The 21491-nt window shown below is 34.7% G+C and overlaps 1 long non-coding RNA gene across 1 annotated transcript; it reads left to right on the forward strand.

The window, feature by feature from the left end:
* Positions 1 to 181: 181 nt before the first annotated feature.
* On the forward strand, positions 182 to 3718 carry LOC126978649 (uncharacterized). Its single transcript, XR_007732656.1, has 3 exons — positions 182 to 390; positions 1616 to 1691; positions 3537 to 3718. It is a non-coding gene; the product is annotated as an uncharacterized LOC126978649 (long non-coding RNA).
* Positions 3719 to 21491: the final 17773 nt, after the last annotated feature.

Here is a 21491-nt window from a genome sequence, read left to right on the forward strand (position 1 = left end):
CTTTTTTTTACTATAAATGCGATTAACCAACTAACTGACTAGTCGGCCTTATTCAATAATTTAATAATGTGCTTACTAGATAATATAAATAAAACGTGACAACAACTGGAAAACAATAAATTATTTTGACATAGGTAAGTTTGACGTTACAAACTTGTTACTTTAACGTTATTATTTAAAAACAACAACAATATTACTGTCGTACATGGGCAATTATTTATATTTGATTTAAAGTAAATCGATCGAAATGCATGGCATGTTCACAAATGTTCTATGGTACTTAGAATTCTTTGCTTTCGTTGGTATATTGGTTGGGTTTTTTTGTTTCTTCTTGTATTTGGCTAGTTTAAATTACGTTACGTATAATATGCGGTACGATACACGTCCAAAGTAAGTAATTGTAATATTTTATTGCATATAAGTGTGAGCCGTACAGCTGCAGTAGGGAAACAACCTTTTACCAAGTTACCTATTAGCCAGGTCCCACAATGTGAGTTAACATTTATGAAGGGGGATGCTGGAAAGGTAAAATTTTTAGAAAAATATTTATTGCCCCTAAAAGATGGAATACAAAAGATATTGAAAAGGTGATTCAAATTCAGATAATATTTTTATTATTGAACGACAAAACATACCACCCATTCGAATAAGTATGCCTCAGACCTGAGAAGAACGGGTGCAAGAAACTAAATTACATACATATGATACAATAATTTAAAAAAAAGAAATGTCTAAAATTAGTAATTAGTCATCCGATTATCGGATGAATAAAATTAAATTAATCTTCCGCTAAAACTTCTTCATAAAGGGAGATGCCTTCTGTGAAATGTGATTGATGAAAAATTTTTTTTACTTATTTCTATGCTATGTACTTCAGTCGGAAAGTGGTTTTATTAATTTTATGGTTCTGTTTTTATGTATTTAAAAAGTTATCATAACACATTTGTCTGATTTTTAATTACCTATTCAAATGTACCTATGTTCTGTGTTTTATTTACGTGTTTTATCTGTTTTACTGTGCATTGTAGTGAGGTTAGTAGCACTATAATCGTTGACCGAATCTCTATCAACTATAATTTCTAAAAATTTATTAGGTTAGGTTATGTTAGAACAGTTAAAACAAAGCCCGAACCGAGAGTAGCAGAAAAGCCTGGCGAGTGCCAGAAACGAATTCTAAGCGTTTCCCTTTTTTTCCTCCCCATAAAAACGTCCCAACCCTTGAAAATGTCATAATTTGTGGTTAGGTTATAATGCTTTTTCTCTGACACGGTGCATTACCTTGCAATTAGAGTGAGCTAGAGCTCTATCAACTACAATATTTTTTACCTCATAATTCGTGCTACGGGATACTAAGTACTAACCCAAATTTCATTCAGTGATGTTTTATTCTCTCTTATTCGCATAGATCATAGAACATATTTTGCTAAGCAGTTATCTTCTTAAACATAACAATACTGTCGGAGAGGATATGATAATTATGTAGTAGCAACTACATATATATATATAAAGGAAGCGAATCTATATGTCTAGGTTTTTTTACACTGAACACTTGAAAGGTACAACTTAATGAGATGGACACTTTTATGGTATTAAAATATTTTCGAATATTTTTCAGATATATGGCTGATGATACCTGGTTAATTCAAGGTTAACTCAATGAATACTAAGGACACTACGCTGAAAATTTTACTGTTAGTATCACGCAATAGATTAGGTATTTTTATGTAGAATTCAACGTCACAAAAACAGAATTATTCAGCTTTTCAGGAAATACCGCACAAGGAAGCGACTTAACTACCCTTTGGTTAAAATGTTCAAAAAAGTTTCATACTACACAATAAGTATCTATTTGTAATTTAAAAAAGGAATAATGAAGCGCGGTCTCTACGCATACCCAAGCGAACAAGCCATTTACTGTACCCACTGAATCCTCGATAATTTGAGCAGCTCTGTATTGCACTCGTTTTCCTGATCATAAGTAAGGTCCATAGCACATTCCAAATCGAAATTATCAAGAATGAATAGGACTTTTGTACAAGTGTACTCTCAGTATTATTTTTGATCACATCTGACTGCTGTTTTAACAGTAGACAACTTATTGAATGCTGTTATAATTATATTAATTAAAAAGATTATACGTTTTAATGCTGTAATAACTATATTAATTAAAGGAGTAGCAGCTACTCTTACCATTTTATGTCTTTTTTTAAGGGAAAGCAGGTGGTTCGTAGTGATGTACTGTCATGCTTAAACACTAACTTTTATAGACTAATTTGGCTTTCTCTTCCAAGTGACCACTCAACTAAACGTCACTTGATACATCGACGAAATTAAACAAGCGAACTGCTTGTCCGGTACCTACTCAATATTTAACAACCTAAACTTTTAACTCCTTACACCTCTCCATTGCTTTTCTGTCCTATGCAATAGAAAAACGAAATTTATTTTAATCGCCTCCGCGGAAATTTATTGCAACTAGTTTTTATAATATCATTACGCGGAGATCAGTTGGCTGAGCTTAATTAATGTTGCCTGTAATTATAGGCGTTGTTGTTAAGTTTTTCTGATGCAAATATCGTGGGCGTTGAGACATTTTTACGAGTGTTTCAGCACTTAAACCACTAACTTTGCTTAATCACGCAAACAAAACAACTCAATAGAGCGTCTGAACGGTAATTGATGTTGGTGTCTTTTTTTATAATATATAATAATATATTTTTACCGACGACTTATCTTTATATACCAAAAGATATTAAATTGTAAATTGAGTCGTCTCAAGGGATATCAAGTCGAACTGTCACCTGTTAAAAGAATTGTTAATTACGTTTGTGCGGTAAAGGTTAATTAGTATAACGTATATGACCATGATACCACAGATTGGGAATGGAGCGACCTACCCTCTATTTTCCAATGGATTTTGTCCTACCATTATTTTTTTTGGTTTAAAAATTTTCGACCCTGGTCTACGATATGATAAAAATAGTATAGTACACTTACAGGCTAACTCAATATGCATAATTAATATGTAAATAAAAACTTAAAAACAATACAATGCATTCTTTGCAATTAGTAATTTTAATAACTTACATTACTAAAAGCATTACAAAAACAACTAAATAGCAATTAACAATTAAAATTCAATATGAACTATGAAATGTTGGGAGAAATGATGAAATTAACTGGTAAGATCTCAATAAATTTAATATTTGTTAGATATTGGGTTCACTTTTCGTTATTATGAAACCAACAGATACAAAAATACTTATACAAACGCCTCTATCGCTTCATTTTGCCCAGAGACTTTCACTGTGTCTCTACTACCGCATTTATCACGTGTAGTTCTGGAGAGCTGTTTGACTTGATCCCTGCAGCCGAATTGCGATGCCACTTAAAATTTTGGGTAACTTTCATCAGTAGAATGACTTGCTCGGATCGTCATTGATTTTACGACCCCTAAGTCGTATCGGTTTCGAAATACATATAACCAGCAGATAATAAAGGATATGGCTTTGATTATGAATTGTGTCAATTTTCAGACACAATCTCGCCGACACAAAGTGCAAAGAGAAGAAGTGCGAGCCTAAACAAAGGCCGGTATGGTGTGACCAAGGCTGCATTTGGTTTTGTCGACTCATCGGCAGCATCTTAACAATAGCAATATGCTATTATTGCGCCTACACTCTCATCTCTGACACTAAACTCAAGTTTGGATTATTTATCCCGTAAATTAAATGATATTAAAACAATCATATAAATAAATAAAATTTATTACTTTAGTTCAAATTCAAATAAGTAAGTAATAGTGTAATCTAACTATTGGTGTTGCGGGGAAGGGAAAACACGTGAGAGTGCCGTAAATCAAATCAAATCAAAATCAGTTTATTCATATAGGTCACGGAAATGATGCTTATGAATGTTAAAAAAATATTTTTCTTATTGAATCAACAGCTACTTCGTAAAAGGTTGAGCTAATGAGAAGAAGTAGCAAGAAAGTTATTGCCACTCTTTTAAATCAAGATTTACATTTTCATCGTTTTACAAATCATTTCTATTATAATTTAATATGTAAAGTGATGCAACATACATACTCAAACATCAAATAGTCAATGCCTTGCACGTCAGAAAAGTCATACAAAATAAAAGTTATTGAGTATAGTAGCTGCATCATCCATACACAACGTAAATAAGTTCAGGTATTCTGTGAGCATTTTAAGCGATTAAATGAAATAATATAATAATTTATAAGAATCTGAAGCCGAGCCTCCGGAATCAGGATCATCCTGCCACCACAACCAGCGCGCGTTCACGAGCATGACGCAGTGGCCAGCCATCGCCTCCCTCAACCATATTTTAGAAAAGGGAACGACCCGTCCCATGTCTCCGTAACCCGCTACCAGCTGACATCTTTAGTACCCCGTCCCCGCCACAACCCCGTGGGACGGTCGCGCATGAAGTTGTCGGAATATATATTATCAGTTAAAAGGAGCTCTAAGGAACCCCTATATATTCCGAGGTTGTCACATCACACCCTGTAAATACAAATGAAATTTTTAATTGTATCGAGAAGGCTAATATGAGATTAAATTAAAAGTTCAATTTAAAGAATTGAAACCCAGCTAAAAATAACAACATGTCATCCCATAGATGGCTTGAATAATTATCATCCGTAGATCGGTTATTGAAATGCCAAAAGCCGGAAATGGATTATAATATCAGGCACGGCTCGCCAATTTAAGATTGCAATTTAATATAGAAATTGGCTTTTAGTCGATCGACTCGAACTTGAGCGAACGAGTTTACTTGACGCCGGTGCTCATTTATCTTCTTATTCGGATACTCATACTGGAAAGGCGTAGTCCTGGTCATGGCAGGCAGCCCTTGTCCATGCGATTCCAAGAAAAGGAAGTAGCTCTCGGTAGCTAACTATGTAGGTAACTATAACAAGCCTATTGCCATTAACTCCCTGCTCTCCAAAGTCATGGAGAGCTGATTAACCAGTCATAAGTTGATCAACGACTGACAGTACAGATTTCGCTATGATCGAGCACATAGATGGGCGGCGGCCTTGCAGTTAATCTGGATATAGTGAAGACCTTAGATCTTGGTGCCATTCCTTTCAAAACATCCAACATTTGGGTTTCCCAAGAGTTTTTGCAAGTTGACCACCAACTTCCTCACAGGGCGCAGCATACAGGTCGTTGTTGACAGATATTGCTCAAACTCGAAGGCCGTGAATGCTGGAGTGCCCCAAGGCTATATTTTTACTCTGAACTGTTACTTCTGCATATTACACGATACGATTACATTAGCAGAAGACACAAGTTTGCACGATAACCACAAAAAAAAACATTTAGTATCAACGCTGTTCGATAACCCTCCCCTTAATGTCTCGCCCAGTATCGAAATACTGGATCCCGAAATTTTGAGCAATCTTGGAGCACGGCAAAGCTTGAAGCTGGCCCACATGCGCATTGCAAAGCACGTGCAAAGCAGAGCTGCTCGATTTGTCGGGGAGCCGATTTGCTCTGTGAACGGCTAGATCACTTGGCGTAGCGTAGAGACGTCGCTTCATTATGTGTCTTCTACCGAATCTATCACGGGGAGTGTTCCGAACAGCAAATTGACCTAATTCCTGCCGCTGCATTCCAACTTCGCATGACACGCCATAATCTAGGATATCATCGCCACCATCAGAATGTCAGGCAATCTCCTACAGCTTCCTCTACGATTTTCAAGAAACTTTCTTTCATATACAACAAAACTATGGAATGGGATTTCTTGTGCGGTTGTACGTTGCAGTGGTGCGTTGGTGCACCTTCAATAGAAGCGCGTGCACTTTTTTAAAAGGCCGTCAACAAGGTGTTGCAAGAGAATGTGGGCGGCGATGAACACTTATTTATCATATATACATTTTGCTGCAACTACTTAATACTCATAGAAATAACGAACTAATAAATAGATGAATTAAAATATGAAAAAAAAAAAAATTAAAAAGTCTTCAAGTTCCTCAAAGAACAACAACGTTTTGGTGTTTAAAGAGTAAAATATATGTCATCACATACCATCATTTGATCTATAACTTCGTTTGTCTTCTATGAAATAGAAATATATTTATTTACCACTAGCTGACCCGACAGACGTTGTTCTTTATATAATAAATAAAATATTGTTTTTATATGAATTTGTCAATATCATAACATCAAAAATTACTTCGTAAAATATGCACCCTGCTGTCGTAATGAAATTGTTTCACAGCAGAACTGTCAAACCGTGCGTCAATAAATTCTCTCATAGAAATTATGTATGCACACATCAAAGCAAAAACAAATTTGTTGTTTTTATTTAATTTAGCAGCATTTTCCTATTTATTCACCTTTTAATCCTTCTCTGGACTACCACAAATAATTCAAGACCAAAATTAGCCAAATCGGTCCAGCCGTTCTCGAGTTTTAGCGAGACTAACGAACAGCAATTCATTTTTATATATATAGATTGGGAGTGACAATAACATAGCATATTGCAACAACACTTGATAAATGTCATAAAGCTACATCAGTTCCTAAAGGGGCTTTGGCATGGCGAGAAGAACTGATAAGAAACTCTCAGCAATACTTTAGATCAAAATTTAACACTTTAGCCTATGTAATATAATATTAGTATTTACCAGTCTGGGAGGCTCCTTTCCACAGGATGCCGGCTAGATTATGGGTACCACAACGGCGCCTATTTCTGCCGTGAAACAGTAATGTGTAAGCATTACTGTGTTTCAGTCTGAAGGGCGCCGTAGCTAGTGAAATTATTGGGAAATGACACATCTTATGTCTTAAGGTGACGAGCGCAGTTGCAAAGCATAGAGAGGCATAATTCAGAATTTTTGGAGTTTTTCAAGAATCCAGAGCGGCACTGCATTGTAATGGACAGGGCGTATCAATTACCATCAGCTGAACGTCCTGCTCGTCTTGTCCCTTATTTTCATAAAAAAAATAGGGAGGCATACAATTTTAGGGCGCTTGCGTAGAACTAGACAAGAACCATACATCATTATCCTCTATATAATCTACTAAGTATCTAATATACTATAGTAAGCCTTTTTTGTCAAAGAAGATTTAATATAATAATACTGGGTGACCCAGCAAACGTTTTATTGCCGATATTAAAATCGTGATACAAAAGTAACTGTTGATCGTAGATGGGTGAAAATTTGAAGTTGTATGTATTTTTTATGCTGACTCATAATCAAACAAATTTAAAAAAATAATTGGTGTGGACCACCCTTAACATTTAGGGGGATGAAAAATAGATGTTGTCCGATTCTCAGACCTACCCAATATGCACTCAAAATTATTTCATGAGAATCGGTCAAGCCGTTTGGGAGGAGTTCAAAGTTTAACACCATGACACGAGAATTTTATACATTAGATGTAATTAATTAATAATTAATGCAATTTTTATAAAGCTTCCCGTTGTTATTATTAGGTAAGGAACCACGAAGCAAACAGTGCCATTAGGTGACGCCAGTGTCTATTAAGTATAATTGTTAACTTTCTTGCCTCAGGGTATTAGACAGAAAGTGTTATTAACAGTAGATTAGGACTAAATCGGCAATGTACACTAACCACCAGTCACGAATGTGTGATTGTGAAATATACACTACAATAAAAACTGTAGTGAAACTGTGTTCATCTTAACGTCTTATATAAAACATACGAGCGAAAGACTTATAGCAAACATAAATATGTCGACTGTTAATTTATATCTGCCATTTTGATGACTTGCAGTACACAACCGATGATATATTTAATACAATATACTCAATTAAACATACATATATTCAAATAAACATACATAAATACATTTAAACATCCATGACTCGGAAACAAACATCTATAATAAATATCCCGGTAGGTGCAAGCATTTATATGATATTCATCATGAGCACCTACCGGGATTCGAACCCGGAACCTCTACGGAATGAACTGCCGAATTTTTCCGAACCGATAGATCGTTCGGTAGATAGATTGACACCGGAATGGCGCTGGAGCAGTTTCGGCACCGAGACTTCGTTTTTCTACTGAGCCAGTGTGAACCGGTTTACGCCCGTTTTTGGGTAGTTCACAGTAAGTAGGTACTGACAGGGACTGCAACACGACAATGATGTTTTCACCTCTTCCGGGGTAATACGTCACAACAATCGATCAATTCATGAGACGAGGATTTAAAACAGCGGGTTCCGGCTTACTCAATCAGTCTCTCCATAATTTGGCAAGACAACATCTCCTGAGGATGCCCCGTGGCGAATTAATTGTGTGTCGAACTGATAAAAGATAAAACTTGGCGGAATTTACGCTCAATAAATATCACAGCATTTGGATAAGAATTGGTGTCGTCAAACTATCGACTATATTAACGAATATAAATATAACTATATTTACTATTTGTTACGTATACGATGCAAATACGAACACAGAGATGTTGAATCTTGGATTCATCCAATACTGAATTAAACCCTGGACAATTCATATACAACACACATGCATTTTTGCCGGACCGGTGAGTGGAAAAACAGCCATACGATGTACGAAGCCGGCAATGCCTCTTTAGACCTCTAGTATGGTACAGGTGACCTTGGGCGGTAGATTTTCGTATTCAATAAGGAAATATATTAAAAGGCAGGCTACCAAAAGATGTTTTATATTGAATACATAAAAAAAAATAACACAGAACTAACATTTTACATTATAAAGTTTATCTCACAGAAAAATCAACTTTCATCCATAATTTCAACGACTTTTTTACGAAATTTTGATCAGGTAACGTGTCCTGCGAGCTTGACATTTTATACCCATCGTAACAAAACTGCTCAACTCCGCTAAAGATGCTTGCCAAAAAATTACAAAATCTTTTGTTTTTTATCAGTCAAGAAGTGCTTGGAAACCATCGCGCCGTTGGGATGGCTGAACAATGGTACAATGTTTATTGCCGATGAAACAAAAATTTCTATTGGTATATAACATTTTTAACGAACGCTCACTGCTGCAAAAAATTATCTGAAATTCACAATTCTTTAATGTAAGATATCGTAATCAGTAATTACTAATGATTATAAAAGATATATGATTTAGTTTTTATACCACGTTGCTTTTAGTTTCCTACCATTATAAAGTTTTGCTTTTATTTTATATTAAAATATTTTTCGTGACGTCACAAAAGGGCCCAACGGAAGACCAGGATTGGTTTTCAAACCAGCAAACATGCTGAGTTGGGACCATTTTTTGAATCGTATATAGTAGAAATATTCCAGTCTTCTTGTTTTTAGCATGTTTAATCAATCTGAAGTTTATATTTATTTTTATCTTATATCTTTTGGATTTATACAAACTACTTATACATTTCCAAATAAAAAAATGTCTTTCCTTCTTTCTTCCATATATGTTACAGAAATTGTTATGCTAGAAGTCAACTGACTTCAAACTAACTAACCATTAACCGGAAATAGTAAACAAATTAAAAATTAAACAATTTAAAGTAACATTAAGGAGATGGCTTTTTTCTACAGTCAAAATGAATATTTTAAATATAAGTAAGTTTATTGTTAAGATAAGGTAATTGTTTTATGATATGTAAGGTTTTTCTTCTTTAGCCATTAGTATTTTTCTTGTTGCATATTATACAACAGTTGAACGTGCGGACTCTATTATAATCAAGCATTTGACAGTTCTCAAGCTTCTTTGAAACTATTACAGTATTCTGAAAGTTTTTCAATGCCATGGATGATAGCCTATTGCGATACAGGCTTGACTTAAACTAAAATATTAAAATTGTCTCATATAAACATAATATCTATAGCAATGGAGAGAGATATTCTCGGAGTTTCCCTGCGAGATCGAATAAAAAATGAGGAGATCCGTAGGAGAACCAAAGTCACCGACATAATATGATACTCAAATGATTGCGAAACTGAAGTGGCAGTGGGTAGGGCTCATAGTTCGACATAGCACATAGATCTGGTCAAGACCGCCAGACTAGGTTGGATGAGGGAGGCGCAGGACCGATCGTCGTGGAAATCTTTGGGGGAGGTATTTTGTCGAACAGTGGATGTCTTCCGGCTGAAATGAGCAAATAAATTAGCTCATGCTCGTTGTTCTGCTTCAATTTTCATTGCCTTTATGTAGTTAGCAAGATTCTAGATGGCGCTGACATACCGACTTTATAGTATTTTCACTACACATAGTATAGTTTCTAAATAATATAATAAAATTTAAGATCTATAATGTATGCTGTATTCGACGCAATTAATAAATTTCATATATTTATACAAAACTTGAATTTCTGACATAATAAAAAGTTTTCTTCCGTTGACATTAGCAACTTATCACGTTTGAGGTTCAAAAAACTGATATTAAACTGTTTAAATTGCAGTCAACAGTTTATTCAGGATAATTTATTAACCGTCAAACATATCGTTACACCCTAATTTAAACATTACATTCGAACAACAAACACTCACATTCACTCACATCACACAACCTACTCCCCATTTCAGTTACTCAATATGGTTACGATTTCTTCTTTTCTTTCTATTTAATTTTTTCTTGTAAGTTTTCCAAATTTTTATAAAGTACTTGCTGACCCGGCCGATTTCGTACTGCTTCAATAACCTTTTGTATAAAATAAGTTTAAAACAGATATTATGACACACACAGTTATTATCTAATTAGTTATTCATTATAAACTATTATTTTAATATGATTTCTGAATGACGGGGAACGATTCAAAGAAATATCAAAATCGTTGTTTTTATTTAATTCTGAGGTTTTATATATTTATTCACCTTTTAAACCTTCTCTGGACTAGCTTAGATTAGCCAAATCGGTCCAGCCGTTCCCGAGTTTTAGCGAGACTAACGAACAGCAATTCATTTTTATATATATAGATTGTTCGTTTTTGTCTTATGTCACACACTATAGTACTGTTACTAGTATTCCTTTTAATTGGCGTATCTATTCTCTATTATTTTTAATATACTCAAAAGGAATCATAAATAAATAAATAAAAAGAAATTGATCGAGTACATTTAAAGTGGTACTATATATTATATTGTTTGAGAGTCAACCCATAGCCTTAACTTAGTTCGTCTAATATTTCTGACAGGTATTCATTATATACATCTAGTTCGGCCGGAATAGATTCAATTAGAAAGAATATTATCACTTCTCTGTTCTTTTTGTGATCGCATTTGAAAGCAGACTAAATCACTTTTGCAGCCAAACTAATTGTACTAGGACCTACCTAGTAACCAGATGTGTTAAAAGAAAGTAGAATCTCAATATGTCTTATGTAATTCGTAAATTGATTTCACCAACAACTCTAACCGAATCAAGTAATGAAATGTACAATTGAAGTGTTATGTGTTACACATTCAATTATGTGAGTGTGAGAGTTATAATAAAGATGCAAATAATACGGTTGATGACTTTACAGTAGTTTTTTCGTGAGATAAAATCATAGAATAAGGCTGGGTTGCATTATATTAGCTGTTATAGTTAGGGTTTAAGTCAAACTTAACGTTAACAATAACGCTGACGTTAACATAGAGGAGGAATGTGTTGCACCATCGAATTCCTTGTTATAGTTACAAATTTTGTATGGAATGGTCTGACAAGTGTTATGCATGGGTTAAATAATAATAATAATACATATATTCCCTTACAAAAATCAATAATTATAGATACTTGCTCTATAGTCCGCCCTTTTATGAACCCAACTTCTTTGACAATCCAAGACGAAAATCATACCAATCATCATTCATTAACACACAACTCATCAACACCACATCTTCATACGCAAAACGCTTGAACCAAGTTACTTGGCATATGCCCGTACTTAGGTTCATTACCGACCTAAAGTCGAGGACAAAATCTGTTGAAATACTAATAATAGTATTCACACACTTTTACACAAATTATCATATACCGCATAGCCTGTACTATGGGTACAAAACAACGATATATTTAATACATATAAACATCCATGACTTGGAAACAAACATGTTCAACAATGTTCATCATACAAATGATTGCACCTACCGGGATTCGAACCTGGACCTCTAGCTTAGTAGGCAGGGTCACTAACCACTGGTCTATAGGTGTCGTCAAAAACTTTCATGTCATGCTGCTTTACGTGACGTAGGGCAGATGGTGGGGCTTTAGAAGGGACACGAAGAGCAAGAAATTGTACTCATGGTTATACATACTGCCGCTATCCTGCAGACATCCTATCTCTCTCTCGGCGGTCATACTCTCTTTCGGCGGTCATTCTCTCATGACTGAGGATCATGGTCATCGTCGGGTGATGATGATGTGATCAGATTTTATGATCAGCCTCAAACGGTGCCATGGCCTGCAGAAATTCTATGCTTTACACAATAATTTAAAAAGTTGGTACATTATGTATCTTGTATTTTGTTGTGGAAACACCTCGTTTGACTTGCCTTGGTTTTTTAATGTCAAATAAGTAATATCTTAATATAATATATAAATTACGTGACACGTTGTTTGTCCGCGATGGACTCCTAAACTAGTGAACGGATATTCTATTTTTTAGTCTAACTTGAGAGATAGGATAGTTTTTATTTTGATTTGAGACCCATAATTATTTTAAATTCCAATATTTGTTTTGTATGGACATATTTTCTATGAGAGAATTTATTGACGCCGCACGGTTTGACAGTTCTGCTCTGAAACAATTTCATTATAACAACAGGACGTATAAATTGCGAAATAATTCTTGATGTTATGAAATATTATTGACAAATTCATTAAAAATCAGTATTTTATTTATTATGTACAGAACAAGGTCTGTCGGGTCAGCTAGTATATATATATATTATATGCATCTGTTGTGTATTAAGGATTATTAAAATACGAATGCGGGTTTAATGCGGGAATAATAGTTACACATGAGTGTTTTACTACCTAATTATCAACAGTTGCATACAAGACTTTATCTATCCATAATATGAATCGTCTATAAAAGATTCTGAAACAGTTAGCTTACTGCAAACATTAAAAAAGCGAGTCCGAGTTACGATAATATCATCCAAAGGAGTGTTATTATGAAAACGGATGATATAATGTTGTACTGAATTCATTACAACACTCGGTTAGATGATGTAATAGTTATTAGGACATTGGGTGTTTTATTTTTGGAAATAAGCTAACTATTTAAGATTCTTTAATAGAGGATTTAAAGCATGGGTGTAGATAAATACAGTTAAAAGCATGCACATTTTGAATGAATCAGATCAAATAGAGTCCACACGTCGATGACCTGGAGATGGACACGATAGTTACTCGTATTTTAACATTCGAAATTTGAATTTGAGTGGACGTGACGCGTGACAAAAATAAATAGCAGTTAGCGATTGGTTCTCGAGTCGAAAACAAGTTCCTTTGTTTTATCAGTGGGTTAAAGAGGTGTTTGTTTACACACTAAGTGAAATAGGGCGGATGTATTAATTGACGGGGTCTGCTGTTCATCAGGCATATCTGCACTTTTGTTATTTTTGTATAATGAATATGGGGAAGTCATATAAGTTTTAGGCACAAGGGTTCCGTACTGGGACACGGGAGCCCTATAACCGGCAGCCATTGCCCAGTGGTTAGTGACCCTGAGCTCGCAGCTTAACTGTCCTGGGTTCGAATTTATATGATGAATATCTATGTTATACAAACGATTTAAGTTTTCTTTTGTGTTAATTCCGCCAATATTTGTGCCGAGCTGACTCGTGCCAGATTTTGGCGAGACAACACGTCCTGAGGATGCCTCGTGTAGAGGCGAAACACGTGTCGAATTTGTTTAAAAACAAATATTGGCGGAATTAACCCTAAAGAAAACTAAAATCATTTGTATAATTATGGATTTCCGCAAAGCAACGCCTACTTCAATAAATATCTATGCTGTTAAATCATTTATACGTCTAGAAAGACTGTGACATCTGTGAAAACGTCGAAAAAAATTTATGTCGACAGTTAATCTCTATTTTGAGCAATGCACGCATACAAAGTGCCATACATATCGCGTTTGTAAAACGTAGCTTGTTTCGCACACTAGGTTTTCTAACAACCAGAGGCGCCATCTAGACGCATAAATTATCTAATGTTTATATTTTATGCAGATATTATATTTATTGGATTAAATATATCATAGACAGTCTGGTACCCATAGTACAGGCTGTACCTAGTTTAGGGCTAGATAGTTTGTGTTAAACTGTGTCAATATTATATTATATTATATTATATTATATATTTTTATTGAGAATGACTTAAAGTACCAGCAATTTTTATCTGAAGCTTTTGAGACTTTTTTTTAATGAAAATAAGGGACGAGATGAGCAGGACGTTCGCCCGATGTTTGCCGCTCAGGATTCTTGAAAAACTCCAAAAATTCTGAGCTGCACTACAATTGCACTCGTCACCTTGAGACATAAGATGTTATGTCTCATCTGCCCAGTAATTTCACTAGTTACGGCGCCCTTCAGACCGAAATATAGTAATGTTTACACATTACTGCTTCACAGCAGGAATAGGCGCCGTTATGGTACCCATAATCTAGCCGGCTTCATGTGCAAAGGAGCCCCCCATCAGTCTGACAGTCAGTTGACGTCTAGTGTTTCACAATCGCGCGTTTCACAAGAAACTATTTACTTGTATACCAGGCAACCAAGCACTCATACAAGAGTTAGCTCATTGACGAGCGATAGTTTTCGTTGCTAATGTTTTAGGACACAGGCGAACCAGCACACGTCATCGACTATTTTTTTTTAAATGACTCACACTCGTCAGATCATTTCTATTTCATAAAAAGGAGTTTGTTCAGTGAATAAATGAATGCAGCTCATTTGGTCTTTTTTACGTACTTCCCTAGCATTATGTCATAGTTTGATATTGTGGGGAAATGCCGTGTATATTCATGGTATATGTGCTCCAAAAGTGGCATATTAGAGCAATTTATAATATGCCACCATACTAAATATAGGAAAAATTGTGATTTGAGTGAAGATATAATAAACTTTACGTGCCGTTTAATAAGTTAACTACTGTTAAATTTTACAATACCCGAAAGTATACTAGGACTTACTGAATCAAAATTTCAATAAACATATTAGAGCTTCTTTGACACACTTTTACACAAATTATCTTGCCCCAAACTAGGCATAGCCTATACTATGGGTACAAGTCAACGATATATTTAATACAGTATACTTATTTAAACATACATAAATGCATATAAACATCCATGACTCGTAAACAAACCTCCATATTCATCATATAAACCCGGGACCTCTAGCTTAGTAGTCAGGGTTCACTAACCATTCGACTATATGGGCGTCCAATAATGATGGTTCTTGTCTAGTTCAGCGCAGACCACCTCAAATCTATAGGTATATATAAATAAAATTGGAGTGTATGTTTGTTATATTGAAATAACCGTTTTTTACTAAATGTATATGAATATATATACGGTACGTTTTTTTTTATGGAATAGGAGGATAAACGAGCGTACGGGTCACCTGGTGTTAAGTGATCACCGCCGCCCACATTCTCTTGCAACACCAGAGGAATCACAAGAGCGTTGCCGTCCTTTAATGAAGGTGTACGCGCTTTTTTTGAAGGTACCCATGTCGTATCGTCCCGGAAACACCGCACAAGGAAGCTCATTCCACAGCTTTGTAGTACGTGGAATAAAGCTCCTTGAAAACCGCACTGTGGAGGACCGCCACACATCCAGATGGTGGGAATGATGTCCTAACTTGTGGCGTGTCGTGCGAAGATGGAATTCGGCGGCAGGAATGAGGTTGAACAACTCTTCGGAACACTCCCCAAACGTATACACCAAATTAACATATTTTAGAATTTTTTGTCTGTCTGTCTGTTTGTTCCGGCTAATCTCTGGGTGATGGGTGAACCGATTTTGATGGAAATTTTATTGGCAGGTAGCTGGTGTAATAAGGAGTAACTTAGACTACGTTTATTTTAGAAAAATAATCTTATATTTTAGAAATATAAATTAATGTTGCAATGTCCAAGAAACGGTCATACTCTAATAAAAATTTATTTGGCAAAACAACGTTTGCCGGGTCAGCTAGTTGTATTCCCATTGCCATTCCCGCCCACTACGCTGGGCGAATTTAAAAAGGAAGATACCATGGATTTTAAAACGTAGCCATAAAGCATCTAGGATAAATTTCGCATCGAATGGTGGTAGTTGCATGTCGATACGATCTGTAGTTTAGGCGTGAAAGAGCTTCAAACAAAGACGATATTCATTATGTCCCAAAGTTATGGGACATTAAGGGAAAGTACCTTAAATATCGAAGATAGGCTATTTTACTGTAAGGAGACTATGTTATTTTAAAAAGTTATTAATTCTGCATTCAAAGATTTTCTAAAAATTTCATGCCTCGCCTGGGAATCGAACCGACTTAAATGTAAAAAAAAAACACCCCTACTTTTATGATGCCAATCGAAAGAATGGCCAAAAACTAATAACTCTTCTTAAGTAACATAGTATTTTAAAAGAAAGTAGTCAATTAAGTGGGTATTTTTTTGTAAATTAATTAATTAAATGCTCAAAATGTGATCTACTGTCTCAAAATGTCTTACGCAAATCGCCAATCTTTTAATGAGTCCGCTGCCTGTTGATTTTCTTATAATTTTATGGTGAATACTCTATATGATATGGCACAATTCTGTTTGTAACTCGCCCACGTTTTGTATTTATTTTGTATAGCATATCTTTCACGTATCCCCAAAAGAAGAAATCTAATGGTGTAAGGTCCGGGGATCTGGCCGGCCATCTAATCGGTCCATTCATACCAATCCAAGTAGGAAAACATTCATTTTACGTTGTTCCTTTCTTTTAAAATACTATGTTACTAACTTTGGGACACCTGTATATATAGATATCATGTAAGCTAAGTTGTTATATGATATATAAGATGGGCTGGGAGTTTCTTATCAGTTTCTCCACATGTCATAGCCACTCTACGAACTGATGAAGCGTCCTGACGTTTAGCAAGTGTTGCTGCAATATGTTATGTTATTGTCACTCCCTATGGTAAATAAATATATTTCGAAGTGTACTCCATCTGTTGATGGCTGACATAAAAAGAATCTTACGTTTCCCGTTATAACAATAGCATGTCTGCAGTGAAATCCACAGATACAGATCAGCTATAAGAAACGCATTAGAAATGAGAAGATACGTATTTTTATTTTATCGCGTAACTCTCGCGCGTTATAGACGCACCTTATTAAAATTTCTAGAGCATTATTTAGTGCGTGTATTATGGCAGGTTCGTGAAGGATTAACTTTGATGTACAGTTGTTAATTATGGCTAAATGCTTCCCTGCTTGCGTGTTTCTTTATACACAGTATAATTATGTTGATAATAATAATTGTAAGTCTTAAAAGGAACATGTTACTAATTATTATCATCAAAGTGCAAGAAAGTTATATGGGGTATGTTAAGAAAACTTGAAAAATGATTTTTTGGTTGTTTTTAAGCTATTGCATAGCTTCTATCGCGGGCCTTGAGCGTGGAGACCAAATCCAGAAATTCCGTAACGAAGAAAACCTAACACTTACTTACAAGATGTATATAGATATTTCGACACGGTCATTTCAGTTGCCGTGGAACAGCGGTTATCACGTATGCTTTTTGTGCAGAAGGTCCCAGGTTCGAGCCTGGGGTACGTCTAGACATTTATTACATTTTTTTTTATTTTTTATTATTATGACAAGCATTTTTATATAGTTTCATCTGTCCCGTTGTCTGTCTGTAATCAAATCTTGCAAGTTAAATTTTACTCACTTCTCGTTTGCTTTTTTTTTTAATTAATTTTATTAAAATATACTGCATAAATAAAATAAATAAATAATTATAATTGCATAAGTTGATAAAAAATACTATGCAATAGCTTTACCGCGGCAGTCCCCGAGTGCCACACGTCTTTTTTTTTGGAAGCTTTGGCTTTGTAGTATACCCCACACAAAGATAAGCACCGATCATTTAAAAAAAGATAGACATTTTCTTTTCTCCTTTGATCGAGTAAAGTAGCAAGTGCTTCTCAGAAAACTTCGATTATTTTGGCTGCCTGAGTGTTTTAGGGATCAAATTCAATACTAATATATTTATTTAAAATAGAACTTTAGATGACATTTTAGTTTCAAAATTTACCAAGTATTGGAAAATTTCTCAACCATTGGAAATGTCTGAGAAGAACGTCTGTAAGAAAATCAGTAAGAGTCTTTATTTTTCAATAAATTTTCCCCATGTGTGTGGTTTTAAACATTTTCTGACAAGGATTTCTAAAAACCACTCGTAATTAAAGAGTACACGTGTCATTGAATTCGCACTATTTATTAATGAATTAATGCAAAAAGATACAATACGATAATTTCTTTACTTATAATTACAAGTTATACAAAATACCTAGATTATTTAAGCCTACTTATAAAACGATTACTAATTAATTTACTTAATATATTATTTATGCCACTGTTGGGCAAATGCCTCCCCCTTCTTCTTCCATTCCTCCTTATTGTTTGCTGTACGGGCCCATAGAACTCCTTCGTAGTTTAAAAGATCGTCTTTCCATCTATTACCAGGTCTTCCTCTTCTTCTCTTGGTATCTAATGGGTACCAGTTTGTTGCTATACTGCTCCATCTTCCGTTACTGGCTCGTGATATGTGGCCTACCCAATTCTATTGTGTAGTTTTTGCAATTCTTAGTTTATCTTTTTTCTGTATTTCATTCTTCGCTATTTTGTCTTTTATCTAAAACTTGATAAGTTCCTTTCAATATTTCTTTGCGTCACTTATCACGGGGAGTGCTTAGAGGAGCCGTTCGGGTTGATTCCAGCGGCCAATTTCCACCACCGGACTTTACGTCAAAATACAAAATACCACCCGCATCACGTTGACGTCTGGTATTCTACAACGTGCGTTTTGTAAGAAATTTCTTGCCTAGCACAGCCACTTTGTGGAATAAATTACCGGCTGCTGTTTTCCCGAACCGATACGACTTAGGGCCTTCAAGATAAGAGCATACTCCCACCTAAAGGCCGGCAACGCATCTCTTAACACTTGTTGTTGCGGATGTCCATGAGCGCTTCACCACCTCCCATTCCGTGAGACTCTTGCCCGTATGTCCCCGATCATATAAAAAAAACATTGACAAATCAAAATTGGTCTCTTATTATCGGTCTGTCAGTCATATATATACTAGTATATTCTAAGACTACAATATAAATCAAGCCACTCTGTCTGGGTAGTCTTGGCCGTTAGAAAAGACACTAGAATCCAATACTGTTATTCAAAAAGTCAACAATCTCTTATTACCTCTTAGCAAACCAATTCAAGCATAATTTGTTTGTCAGAGAAACAACTTCAGGTGCTTGACTATTTAAGATCGTTTTTATCATACATTGAATAGCTGTAAAACAAAGTTATGTAAACATTTAAGTAATAATAATCGTAAGATGTTTTATTGTTTTTCATTTACATACTCAGCGTTACTTTATAAAGATAACTTAAAAAAAACAACGTGAGCTTGTCATAAAGTTTTTATTCATTCACCAGTACAGTACAGAAGATTCACAATTAAATTTAAAATTGTTTGCGTCTCGGGACGTCCGACAGATGTGAGAACTTAAAGTAATATAAGTTGAACTACTTATTTAATATTGAAATTGTTTAACTTGAGAACAGCTTAGGTTGTTACTTAAATCTTATAATAAATAATATAATTATAAATTATTATGTAAGTATAGAGGTCTCGGGTTCGAATCCCGGTAGGTGCATACATTTATATGGTAAATATGAATGTTTGTTTCCGAGTCATGGATGTTTATATTCAAACTCAATTTCAAAAACACTTTATTCATGTAGGTCACGGAAATGACACTTATGAATGTCAAAAAAAAAATTATTGTTTCTTATTGAATTTACCGCTACTTCGTAAAGGGTTGAGCTAATGAGAAGAAGTAGCAAGAAACTCATTGCCACTCTTTTAAGTCAAGATGTACTTTTTAATTGTTTTACAAATCATTTCAATTACAATATATGCAAAGTGACGCAACAAAAATACTCAAATGTCAAAAACTGAAAGGCTTACACGAGTAAGTCAAAAAAAATAAAAAAAAAGTAAATTAATACTTATAAACAAGAGTTATTGACTATAGTAGATGCATCAATCCACACATACCGTTAATAAATAGAGGCATTATGTGAGCATGACGCATGGACCAGCCATCGCCTCCCTCGACCATATTTTAGGGAAGGGAACGACCCGCCCCACGTCGCCGCCACATGTATTTATGCAATAAAATAATAACCTAAGGGTTCTTATGCATTAGAACTTTAGACATTTTAGAGCTACTCTCCAGGACTAGTGAGAATTTATCTTTTTAATACATCTAATTCCACATCCGTTGATCATGTAAAAATAATAATAAAAAAAGTTAATTTTCGGAAAAAAAACTTATGTTAAAATTTAGTTTTTAGTTAGACGCGATATAAACTTGTAAAAAAATATTAATTGATTAATTTACATATAAGTATAAAAGGATATATAAAAACATGATTCAGGGGCAAATTAGCCCCGAAAAACATTATCATCATGCATCGTCGTCACGAAGAACTTTAACTTTCAAAGTGATTTGTGTTAGCACCACGGACCCCCGGTTCGATACTCGCTCGCTACGTACTAAAATATGCTTCTCGAAATCGTAATACTAAAACGTTTATTCGATGTCTTACAAGGTTGGCAATGCTCCGTAGTTTCTCTGGTGTTGGAAGAGAATGTAGGCGGCGGTGATCACTCAACATATGTTGACCCCGTATAAAGCCTTCCCACGAAGCAAGGAAAAACTGCAATTTTTTAAAGCATTCATGACCTTAGTCTGAAAATAATAATTAATCGATATTCGAATCAAAAACTTCAATATTTATTTTATGTATTGGTCTTTTTTTGTCACCTCAGAACATAATATATAATCCCATATAATTTAACGATATAAAGCTCCTTAAAATTTTTAGCAATGGCCCAATTATTATAAAATATAATAATAGACCTACCGAGAGTCTAAAAATTTGTATTGGAAATTTCCTCCCTTTTTCAAAATTAATAGCATTTCAATGATTAACGAAACATTAATCTTTTTTTCATCCTAATTTATTAATAACATTTGCAGTTTTTTTATGTGCATACATACTAGTACATACATTCGATACATTCTTCTAGATGTCATTCCGAATGGAATGAGTGTTTAATCAATAAAGCCCCTAAAAATACAAGCGAAAGCTTCTTGAGAATCAACACATTTTAGTATAGTAAACTAAATACTTACTAACTTTAGCTCCTTATCTGCGCTTCTTTCATTCTCGTTTAACTGCGACCAAACTGCTATATTCGCGGCTAAACTAC

Source organism: Leptidea sinapis, chromosome Z, assembly GCF_905404315.1.
Source record: "Leptidea sinapis chromosome Z, ilLepSina1.1, whole genome shotgun sequence".
NCBI classification, from domain to species: Eukaryota; Metazoa; Arthropoda; class Insecta; order Lepidoptera; family Pieridae; genus Leptidea; species Leptidea sinapis.